Source organism: Argopecten irradians, chromosome 10 (assembly GCF_041381155.1).
Source record: "Argopecten irradians isolate NY chromosome 10, Ai_NY, whole genome shotgun sequence".
In the NCBI taxonomy this organism is placed as follows: Eukaryota; Metazoa; Mollusca; class Bivalvia; order Pectinida; family Pectinidae; genus Argopecten; species Argopecten irradians.
Window position 1 is genome coordinate 3,218,580 of NC_091143.1, and position 13,559 is coordinate 3,232,138.

Below are 13,559 nucleotides of genomic sequence, written 5' to 3' on the forward strand. Positions count from 1 at the left end.
ACAGGTTTTTTTTTATTTTAGAGAAAACATTTTATAAGTTGTGAATGTGTCACTGATGCATTTAACAGAATCAAATATTGTTTCAAAAAAGATACAAAATTCATTATCTATAGTTCCAACAAAAATTCAGAATAATTATAAATGATACATGGCTGCAGTACATACACATGAACCAGGTACAGTTGTAATAAATATACAAACACTATTTATTATTATGACCAGAAATAATACTGTATGTGTCCTCCAAATATATCTAAAGAACAAGCTAAAACCTATATGTACATATGTATATGTGTATATCAGAACATATACAATACAATTTTACCAATTAACCTACAATGTAAATCCTACATACAATGTATGTGTACATTGTATAACACTACCAGAACATATACAGAACAATAAAAGGAAAATAAAGGAAATACCACTGGAAGTGATCCTTAAATTATGTAAATGATGGACCTTGAGTCCGGTGAAGAGGAACTTACACGTTCATGTACTGGAAATAAATCTTATCTTATCTTATCTAATAATTTACAAATTAAAAATCTATAAATATATACATCAGAACTGCATGAATTGACCGGTAGCATAATATTATAGATTAATTGAAACAAATCTTAGCTTGATAATGCACTAGCGGTTACATTCTAACTTAGTCCGCTAAACCTGCCTATATTATTAGGCTTTTTTTAATTTTTTTTTTTTTTTTTTTTGCCTAATATATAGTCAGCTCGCGGTACCTCTTAAAAATGTGAAATCGTAGGCCAGATTTGGCCTACGCTACGTCAGCAGCATATTTCTAATATATCGTCCATGCAATGCCGGGAAAACGTACACATACCTTTATATTGGGATCTTATGTACTCCTTTGCCCCCATGTTACATCCCATTTATGAAATTAAACAACTGTGTACAATGAAATACTTCCGAGACCCTTCTATTTTACACATTTGTAATGGCCGCCGTATACACATTTAGTAGAGCAAACGGCAGCCAATCAACTTCGCTTCCGGTTTTATTTTTAAATATCCACGTGTAGTTGAAAGATAAACAAAATTCTACCGTGTATATGCAACGTGAATATCGCGAAAGTTATGCGGTACCAGCAATAGTCGTGTTCAATTTGAATATTTGACAACATGTCGTGTATGTCGACCATGATTTTACTTTAAAAACTCTAACTGGCTAGCATTTTGTTTATCTTTCAACTACACGTGGTTTTTTAAAAATAAAACCGGAAGCGAAGTTGATTGGCTGCCGTTTGCTCTACTAAATGTGTATACGGCGGCCATTACAAATGTGTGAAATAGAAGGGTCTCGGAAGTATTTCATTGTACAGAGTTGTTTAATTTCATAAATGGGATGTAACATGGGGGCAGTGGAGTACATAAGATCCCAATATATAGGTATGTGTATGTTTTCCCGGCATTTCATGGACGATATATTAGAAATATACCGCTGACGTAGCGTAGGCCAAATCTGGCCTACGATTTCACATTTTTAAGAGGTACCGCGAGCTGACTATATATTAGGCAAAAAAAAAAAAATAAAAAAGCCTAATAATATAGGCAGGTTTAGCGGACTAATTCTAACTGTACATGCATTACAACGGTACATTTTATAAATATTGTATGGGCATTCATTACCCCTAAAGAGGCCCCACGAAAGAACCGCTATTTACTCCAGGGTTACGTTTTACGCGATTGAGGAACAGGTATGAAACATGTGACCATATGTGACCACTCATTCATGAAAAAATACTGCTAGGGACTATTTACATAATGATCAAAATACGAAGACTTACTCACTATCAGCTGAGCAGGGAGTACCGGGTAGTAGGCCTAGGTACGTACAGTAGCGGTCCAGAGCCGCGTGCTCGTTTGAACTGTTCTCTTCACTATAACAAGTTGTATTAACATTCTCCATGCGTCGTAATGTTTACCGAGTCATTTGTTGGGATTGTCGCTGCTCCATTGCCTTTCCTTTCGCATTTTAGGTGAGTCAGTTGGTTGCTTTGGCGGAAACCTTTTGGTTCAAAACTACGGTAGCCATGTTTTGTTTACAACGGAGAGTAGTGGATGTTGCGCATGCGTTAAGATTGAACTGCACTGATAGCCGGTCGGGAGGACGCATTAGGATTCCCATAATAAATATTAATTTCTTCGCATACAGAGCGATTTTGATGGGAGATTTTATTTTTCTATTTCATAAGAAATTATACTGGATATATTAACACCATTTTACCGATTTTAGCCCTTCTTTGCCCGACTATTCGCTTTAACATTAAACATACCGCCACATTATTTTAATTTTATTTTCAACTTTGGTATGAACTCCAATTTCCAAAAATCTATATTAATTTTAAAAACAAAGTTAGTCATAGGAAAACGCTTAACAGTACAGTATGATATTTTGTTAGCCATTTTCCAATGACGTAGTTCTGTTCAGCAGCACTAAAAAGTGATTTATTGGCACGCACAATATCACATTATCTAATGGGGCTAAAACCTAAAGGTTCTATAACTAAGGACACTAACGTACGATCAAAAAAATATGACGATCAAATATAAAAAAGGACGATCAAATATAAAAAAGGACGATCAAATCTAAAAAAGGATGAGCAGATCTAAAAAAAAGACAATCTGATTTAAAACAAAAAGTACCATCAGATCTAAAAAAAAAGGACGGCCATATCGAAAAAAGGATCTAAAAAGACAATCATGTCTAAAAAAAGGATGATCTGATCTAAGAAAGGATTATCTGATCTAAGAAAGGACAATCTGATCTAAGAAAGGACAATTAGATCTAAAAAGGTGGTGGTGGTTTGCATGTGGTTAACCTTGCAGGAGAGAAAGAATTGCACTTGCTGCCCTGTTGTATGATCGTAAGAGGTGCCTAAGTTTAGGATCATACCTTTTCTTTCTTCCTAACGTCTCCATTGACACCGCCTAACTTTGGCCTTTAGTTGAGCGCTCGCCCCTGTGAGATAGGCTGTCCCCTGGCGAGACACACCATAGTCTATAAAGGTGGCAGTATCGCAGGCTCATGCTTAGCGTTCACCATATAAAGGGAATGTATGACGATTTGGGATACTGTGGTATGTTTGTATCGCATCTCCTTGTAATATGGAACACTTGTCCATTTTATAGTCCACCATTAAAATACCTCTCTTCTGAACGCTGCATGCAGGTAGAGCTTTAGAATTGAACTGGTACCGTTTGTACCCATTTCATGATATCATAAAAATTAAATTTCCTAACTGAGTTGCATCTTTTTGACATGACATCTAATTTGACAATTCCTCAGTTTTGGTCATGAATTGCATTGAGAAAAGTAGCAGAGGAAACATTTTATAGACTAAGGTGTGTTTCGAGCAGAAAACAGAACCCAATCGTTATCAAAGAGCAAACGTTCAACTGCCAAAACCAATTGAAGAGAGTGACAAAGGAGACAGCAAATATGTCCCACATTTAGCCACCATTTGTGAGAAATGCATCGGGCAACAGGTACACTGTAAAGCCTTACCTTCAGAATAAACTGCCAAAGACACCGAACGGTACATTCCAACCGGAACCAACCCTGACAACAGACATAAAAACTGTTCTATTTATATACCAAGGGAGAGAACACAGAGCATTTCTCAAAGAGTCAAAAAAAAGGACGGTGTCGAAAAGCAGAGATGGAGAAATTAAGATAACATCCAAAATTTGGTCACCTTTAACAGTCAGGCAACCGGCGAATCAGGCCCTATTTATGGTTATTTACGAACGGCATTCTGTATGCAATGTGTTTGTGTCTCTTAACAATAGTAGTCTAGTGCTATCTCACTGAAGCATACCGTCAAAGACACCAGACAACACACCCAAGACTGTCACATTATACTGACAACGGGCAAACCAGTCGTCCCATTCCCTATATGCTGATCACCAACCAGGAGCAACGACCACCACTTTTATAGACTTTTGTGTGCAGGTCAGGGGGCAGAACCCAGAGTCTACCTCACAGGGGCAAACGTTCAAAGTTCAACTGAAGGAAAAATACGAGGCGATGACGAGGGCGATGTTAGGAATAGGAAGAATAAATTAAGTAAATTAGGAAGAACAGAAAAGATATGATCCTAAATAGTCTCCTTTTTACGATTTCGTGCAGTAGGCATAGTTCGAACATAGAGTGCTGTCAATAAAGAAAATGAACTAAATTCGGCATAGACATTAACTTGCAGAATAATGTGAATACTTTTTTCTAAATATTTTCTTCCAATTGTAAATTATAATTTCTGTATAGTTATGTCTTACCCAGTCCGTACTTCTAGTGTGACGTTATGATGACTAGTATAACGTGTATATTGTCTTCGTTATTACATGTAGACAGCGTGGTGCCACAGATCATATTCTCATCATCGACACGCCAGACATCAAACATTCCATGTCTCTATAACAGGAATTAACCTGCCGAAAATTACTACCCTACTGGAAAATGTCAACTTTTCTTTCCTACCGGATAATGTTAACTTTTATTTTCTACTGGAAAATGTTAAATTCCTTCCCTACTGCAAATGTTAACTTTCCTTTACTACTGGAAAATGTAATCTTGATATCTTTGTCAATCGGATATGCAACGTTTAAATAACCATGCAGACATAACATAAAATTGAATTTTCAAGGCATCCCGCTCCTTTAACAAGACACACGAAACAAATGCGATCGCAAGATATAAAACAACAGAAAATGTTATTGTTAAACTTACAGATGATATAATGCTGCATCATTTTCCTGGTGTCCCTGTAGTTCAAATGCCTGGTTTTCTGTCCCGCTGTGCTCATTTTTCAGTCTCCATCGTCATCAGGTGGTCGCCAACTCCACGACATCCTGCAGTGTGTGGGTTAGTAGTGGTGGCTAATCCACTACTCGATGGATCCCGACTTCCATTCGAAGTCGCCGCGACAGTGCCATAATTAGAAAGATGTTTTCTCAGCAGTTTGACCAATTCTTTTCATGGCTGACGTCATTGCCTTCCCCTGTACTCTTAAATGTTACGGGAGTCTGTTCCTTGATTGAGCTGGGAACCCCCTGCATCCAGCCTTGACTGCAAACAGCCATGCCTTCCATCTTTTCTCTTTGCAGTCTGCTATTTGATCCGCATACTTCAAGATCTCTCTGTCATGAGCCTCTTCACAATTTTCTTCCCAAGATACTGTGAGCTCCACTACAAATATAGCTCTGGACTGCTCGATACCATGCCTGTACGTAATGTAGTCTCCACTATTGGGAAAACAAGCCTTCCACCCAGGTCCACTTTGAGCTCCCAGTCCTTTCCTCTATCCAGCAATGATGTTGTAGCTGCCTTCTTCTGCTCCACTACCTCACCTTTCCTTACAAAAATCTTCATATTTCCTGGTGTTGACTTTGGGCGCTTCCTTCTTCTTTCTTCCTCTACAATGATTGTCAGCTCGCGTATGACCTTATCGTGGCGCCATCTGTACCGTCCTTGTAACAACGATGTCTGACTCCTTGACAAGATGTGGGACATTGATCCCTGGCTCCCACAGAGCTGACATGATGGGTCCTCAATAAGTCTTAACTGGGTTTCTTAAAGGAAATATATGATACGAATTTAAAACAATATTTTATAGAAATAATAAAAGCTGACTCATCTTTATGTTGGGAAACGAGTCGCTGTGGTTTCGCTCACATGCGCTTGCCGCTTATGAAAGTTACTATAAACGTATAATGGATTAAGTCTACTGGTTAACTATAGGTTATGTAGAGTTAACAAGTAGCCCGAGCCTATTCCGTTATATTTTTACAGCAAGCGCTTGTGGTCTCGCTCTGGACATGAAATCGATGACAATGAAGTTGAACATATAAATACATCTTTTAAAATGAAGTGATGGTTATCTTTTGTCACCTACCATCTATAACAGTAATAAACAATAATCTATAATAACAAGACCACAACAGACAAATAGAGACATTCCTAACTGAGCTTTCAGGCCATAACAGACAAAGAGAGACAATCCTAACTGAGCTTTCAGAACACAACAGACAAAGAGAGACAATCCTAACTGAGCTTTCAGACCACAACAGACAAAGAGAGACAATCCTAACTGAGCTTTCAGGCCATAACAGACAAAGAGAAACAATATCCTAACTGAGCTTTCAGACCACAACAGACAAAGAGAGACAATCCTAACTGAGCTTTCAGACCACAACAGACAAAGAGAGACAATTCTAACAGAGCTTTCAGACCACAACAGACAAAGAGAGACAATCCTAACTGAGCTTTCAGACCACAACAGACAAAGAGAGACAATCCTAACTGAGCTTTCAGACCACAACAGACAAAGAGAGACAATTCTAACTGAGCTTTCAGGCCATAACAGACAAAGAGAAACAATATCCTAACTGAGTTTGCAGACCACAACAGACAAAGAGAGACAATCCAAACTGAGCTTTCAGACCACAACAGACAAAGAGAAACACAACAGACAAAGAGAGAAATCCTTGCTGAGCTTTCAGACCATAACAGACAAAAAGAAACAATATCCTAACTGAGCTTTCAGACCACAACAGACAAAGATAAACAATATCCTAACTGAGCTTTCAGACCACAATAGACAAAGATAGACAATCCTAACTGAGCTTTCAGACCACAATAGACAAAGATAGACAATCCTAACTGAGCTTTCAGACCACAGTAGACAAAGAGAGAAATCCTTGCTGAGCTTTCAGACCATAACAGACAAAGAGAAACAATATTCTAACTGAGCTTTCAGGCCACAACAGACAAAGAGAAACAATGTCCTAACTGAACTTTCAGACAACAACAGACAAAGAGAGACAGTGCTAGCAGAGCTTTACACCACAACAGACAATCCAGACCTAGCTGAGCTTTCAGACCACAACAGACAAAGAGAAACAATATTCTAACTGAGCTTTCAGACCATAACAGACAAAGAGAGACAATATTCTAACTGAGCTTTCAGACCACAACAGACAAAGAGAAACAATATCCTAACTGAACTTTCAGACAACAATAGACAAAGAGAGATAATATTCTAACTGAGCTTTCAGACCACAACAGACAAAGAGTAACAATATCCTAACTGAACTTTCAGACAACAACAGACAAAGAGAGATAATATTCTAACTGAGCTTTCAGACCACAACAGACAAAGAGAAACAATATCCTAACAGAACTTTCAGACAACAACAGACAAAGAGAGACAGTGCTAGCTGAGCTTTCAGACCACAGCAAATAATGAGAGACAATATCCAGCTGAGCTTTCAAATCACAGCAGACCAAGAGAGATAATATTCCAGCTGAGCTTTCAGACCACAACAGACAAAGAGAAACAATATCCTAACTGAACTTTCAGACAACAACAGACAAAGAGAAACAATATTCTAACTGAGCTTTCAGACCACAACAGACAAAGAGAAACAATATCCTAACAGAACTTTCAGACAACAACAGACAAAGAGAGACAGTGCTAGCTGAGCTTTCAGACCACAGCAAATAATGAGAGACAATATCCCAGCTGAGCTTTCAGACCACAACAGACAAAGAGAAACAATATCCTAACTGAACTTTCAGACAACAACAGACAAAGAGAAACAATATCCTAACTGAACTTTCAGACAACAACAGACAAAGAGAGACAGTGCTAGCTGAGCTTTCAGACCAAAGCAGACAATGAGAGACAGTCCTATCTGAGCTTTCAGACCACAACAGACAAAGAGAGACAATATCCTAACTGAGCTTTCAGACCACAACAGACAAAGAGAAACAATATCCTAACTGAACTTTCAGACCACAACAGACAAAGAGAAACAATATCCTAACTGAACTTTCAGACAACAACAGACAAAGAGAAACAATATCCTAACTGAACTTTCAGACAACAACAGACAAAGAGAGACAATTCTAACTGAGCTTCCAGACCACAACAGACAAAGAGAGACAATCCTAGCTGAGCTTTCAGACCACAACAGACAAAGAGAGACAATCCTTTTAAGCTCTCAGACCACAACTATCCTCGATGACCTAGGCGTTCCGACCAATTATGATCTCTACACCCATGTACTATCTCATAGTAAAATTTGAGGCAACAAAACAAAACAGGTTATTTACTCGTTTGATGTACTGTGGTTGGCTGTATGGCGTCGGTCTCTCCGTAGTCTTCAAAGGAAATCTTTGCAGGCCTGTGATTGGTTCAGATGTTTTCCGTTGATCGAGCTGCCTCCAACTTTACTATGAAATAGTCCAGGTTTGTAGAGATCATAATGAACGGAACCATTGGAGAATCCAGGATGACCATGCCCACATTGTATAACTAGTCCCGAGATACTCTGGCTCTGACACCAGACTTATACATTATGACAGATAGATGTCTGGTGTAGTCCGAGATACTCTGGCCCTGACACCAGACTTAGACATTATGACAGATAGATGTGTACTGCAGAGTATCTCGGGCTAGCTTTATATAACATAAATATATTCTCTCTCTCTCTCTCTTTCTTTGATGACGTCTTAAATTGACAAACATAATAACAATACACACGTTATCTCCATAATACATTCGCTTTCCATGAACTCACATATATATTATTCCTATAGTATTAATGTTTTCCTAAAAATGGTTTTTGCATTACTTGTAAAATCATAATGGTACATCCAAGTACAGTGTATCTGTTTGCATGTCTGCTATAAAAATACTAGTAAAAACATATGGTGTACAGTTATTCTCGATGATTCATCGGCTTACAGGATTTGTGCAGTCAAAAATGATAATTTCAGTTTATGCTTGAAATGGTTTTATTAGCACGTGTAGAAACTTCTCCGTGTCGCGCGCGACCGGAATAACCTGTAAGCTGTCGATATCGAGGTCAAATTTTCTGACCGCCCGATTATGCATATTTTCTAGCCATCGTCATCAAACTTTATTTCCTCCAGGTGGAAATACAATATAAATCGTCAAAAAAAGAGAACAAAGAGAGAAGTTCAATTAGTATAAATTATAGAGTAATAGGCAAGCCATTACTCTTTTGCGCGAATTTTATATCAAAGTCACTTTCACGGATGGAATAAACGCGAAGCGTCCAAGATGAACCGAGCCGATTTCATCAGGTATGTCTTTCTAGCAGCATCATCCTTGAAAGGGACTCCTGCCGTTTCACCTAAAAGGGTTCCAGCAAATGAAATGTCATTTTTGCTGCTTATGATAATGTTGAAGACACGGGGCCCAAATTCAGTCATGATTTCCTGGAGAAACTTGTCACGGAGAACTCTGGAATGATCACAGCTAGCGCAGAAATGAACTATGGTGTCGTGGAAGGGCTGATGGCACAAAATTGTACACTGTAGTATCATGGGTGACTGATAATGCCAACATGGAACACAAGGAGTAAAGTACTAGTAAATGACCTGACATCCAATAAGGATGTTGCTGCTTTCAACATGACGTACGGGTTGTAGGATGAATGACACAGCCGAAACATCTCAAAATCTGAATCATTTGTCATACGGACTTTCAAGGCCGCGTTATCAGTAGATGATATTGCGGTATTCACTATTGACTTCCTGGGGTACGTGTCAAGATATGAGAGTAGCACGTAATTTTTAAGGACTCCAACGATATCTGGAAAGTATCCTTTGCCACAAGAAGATCCTGGTTTTACTACTTGTACATTCAAATAAGATTACAATCGTGCGGGGAAGATTCGCTTGACTAAAAACGACTGTTCTAAGGATATCAGTTTCTGAAGGAAACGCAATTTTCTTCTGTCAATCTCGGCAGATATACGAAATAACCCGAGCATGGGCTCGATCAAGTCCGATCTTGATCGCCGGTGTAACGTTGAAAATTGACCTCTGTTGAAAATTGACCTCGGGTCATTTTTCAACGTTGAAAACGGACCCCGAATGCCGTTGAAAAAATTGACAGCGTCTAGGGTCAATTCTCAACGGCAGGTCTGACCGTTGAAAAATGACCTTAGCAAATTCTCAACTGATCGTCTGTTGAAAAATGACCTTGGTAAGTACACAATAGCTGTTGCACAAACATTCTCGAATTCTGTTATCGCCATTCATAATATAAGCGTCCCTTCTGTGCTGGTTTTGAGCGTCCCGACAGAAAGTCCAAAGTTAACGCCTCAAAGCTTTTCGAAATGCTACTTTGCGCATGTCCGGAAATAAAATGTTTTACCCGCAATGGAGCGAGCTTTGGCAGTGAAAGCTCCGCCGGCTTAGAATCAACTGCTGATTCGAAGTGAATAAGGAGATTATTTAAACTTAAAAATGTTGTGAATTGCTGAGAATATTATATGGAAACGAATTCGAGCTATGACAACAACTATGAATTTAATGAATGATCTACCAAAACCACATAAACTGACTTCTCTTCGTCTCTATAAGGTGAGTGGGGCCCGAAGGGGTAACAGTTATATTCTATAAGTTTTTGGTCGCTTTTTTTGTAACATTGGTAACGTGTTAAAATAGACCGAGAGTTCAGGTCATTAAGAACTACCGAAAAAGTATTGATAAATTGGGGACAAATATATAACAGATTTAATATTGGATTATCAACAGAAGCATATTAATAGGTTTATTATACGCGTTTCCTTAAAAAGATGATCGCATTCATTCATGTAGTACTGTTACAGGTTGACAACGCCAGGAGTGTGTATAAATCTATTCCGATAATCTATTTGTGTATTTATAATTTTATGCATATGCAGTGAAATATATATCCTTTTACTGTATGCTATGTGATATTACTGTATTAAAGAAGGCTCACTTTCCAAAACTTACTTCAATCAGTGCCCGTTGGTGTGTATGATTGTATTTTTTTAGACTTTAAAGTTATACTTATTCAGTACATCGTTTATGCTTTCTGTTGATCTTAATTTTATAAATATTAAACACAACCAATATCATCAAGTGGATGTAAGTAAAGAATAGTGAATTGACTTTTTTAACAATATGTATTATATAACTGACATTTAGGCTCCATATTTTCTGATTATTAGAATGTATTGGACTTCAAGAAATGACCAGATCTAGTGACAGAACGTGTGCAAAATGTGACAGAAAACAATGGAACTCAAGCTAGCGCCCTAGATAAAATTGGACATAAAAGGGTATGTAAAAACAACTACATGTATCAGATGACAGAAGTGAGTAATGGCAGCTCAAAAATAAAAGGGAAAAAAAACATGACAGTGACAGTAAAAAATAAAGTCTGTTTGTAATGTACCCATTAGGAACCAGAAAGAAATTATTTTCAAGAAGGAAGGACAGAACAAACCTAGCATAATTCTTTACTATTATCACCAGGATATTTTCAAATTATTTATTTCTTCTTCACACAAATGAATAAAGGAATAATAATGATTATTGCATGTTTACATACCTATGTTTAACTTTTGAATACTTTATATGGGACAAGGATGTTATTCCAATTTATGAACAATAAACCAATTAAAATAAATATGTCATTTGTCTGAGTTGTTCAATTATGTAGTGTTCATTTTAGAAATCTTCAAATACAGAAAATAAATTGCAAACAAGACTGGAGATAGATAAAAGGTTATTTGGGTAAAAGGCAGTGTCAAATCTCAGGATTTTGGCCCTATAGATATACATATATCCCTATGTGTAATAAAAAAAATCTTGTTGTTGTGTAATACACAGATTGCACATATATATAAGAATATCCATATATCTGTAGAGACAATAGCCTGTGATGCATGTTGTTAAATTGCATTATTCATTATTGACTATTTTAAGTTGCAAAGTTTTGATTGAATTAGAAAGGAATAGACTGACAATAACTTCTAATTAGTCCAGGTCAATCAAGGTCTACATGTACAAGCTCTTAGCAACTTCACTTAGTGTTTGGAGCAAGATCACACTACAGGAATTAGGATTGCTCGATTATTTAAAAATAAACTAACAAAATACAACTAAAAAGTTAGATTTTCCACCAGGTTAGACTATATACATACTAAAAAATGAATTTTACTGCAATTACTCTGATGACATGAGAATCACATGCTATGGTCAGCTTATTTACTACTGGATGCTATTTTGAACTCCAGTCATTTTTTTATTGACTTAAAATTCAATGCACAATATGTGTACATGTACACTATACAATGTATATGAATGTGCTATTTGTGCATGAATATGATTGTATAAGAAACACCTAGGTCTTTCATTATACATGTTTCTGATTCATTTGATTCAGAGGCAAATTCACGGCTGGACATCATATTATATGGTAGCTATATGGTTCATTGGCAAGCTATCATGTACATGTACATCACAAATTTAACCAAGGGAGCTGTCTTCATTATCTACACAGAAAAATATATACATAATTGCTTTGTTAGACATTCAGAACTTTTAACACACTTTAAACCGCCTTATTGCAACTTCAACCCCATTCTTTCTTTTCTTTTTCTTTTTTTTAATTTTTCTGTAATCAACCAAATGTTTATAGTTTCACCAGAAATTTATCATCATGTTTTTAACGAACATGGAGCTTTTCCAACATTAATATCGGAAATATACGTACAATAACATGTATTAAGTTTTATACTCGTTTATGGCGGTACATGGGTGATTTTTTAAACTATATACATGTATACACAGTACATATGACACTGATTGAACGAAAATGAATATTGTGTCAAGTTTGCTCTCCGTGCTTATTTTACTTGATTTATTATTATATTTCACTTGGACCTTTATAAAACAAGTTATATGGTTATCCAAGGCAAGTCAAATATCGTCTGAGATATTTATTTTTTAAAAATATCACCAGAGATTTACATGTAGATAACCATTTTCATCTCTATATAGTACGATGTGTCTTGTCTATTTCATTATTTATCAATACCATTATTTATATATCTGGTACATTTTTTGTACAATTTATTATCTTGTCTAGTACGATTATGGTATTGCAACACGTATTTTATACGAAGTTTAAATACCGTTCCCCCACAAAAATCCCTCCGGTGGCCCCCGGAAATTAGGCAAAGCATAGTCAACCGATCGCCGTATTGTAAACACTCAAAATGACCGAATGGAAGTATTGTTTACACGATGATAATGTATATATATTGATCTGGGGGACTCTTTAACTTCATCACATAACAAAACATTCACTTGTTCATGATAAGTAACAAGTTCTTCCGTAGAAGTTCCTGCTAACATGAACGACACACTTTTGACTGGGCACGCCATTTCGTTTGGTCTGGAGAGTCACGTGATCGTCTACGATTGAAAATGCATATTCAAACACTCTGGATATCGAATTTTTAATCATTAATTTCTTTTGAACTCGGGACTTTTTGGGTGTGTAATTAGGGGAAAGTTGATAACTTTTTATAATATATGTACCCTAATTTTCTTTTGTTGATTTACGGACCCTGAAAGATACGGATTATGCGGCTTTATCATTCGGTCTCAGTATCCTATAGTGTACAGTGTCAGGCTGATACATTTTCAATGACAATGCCTTAATCAGATTCAATTCAATTGTATCA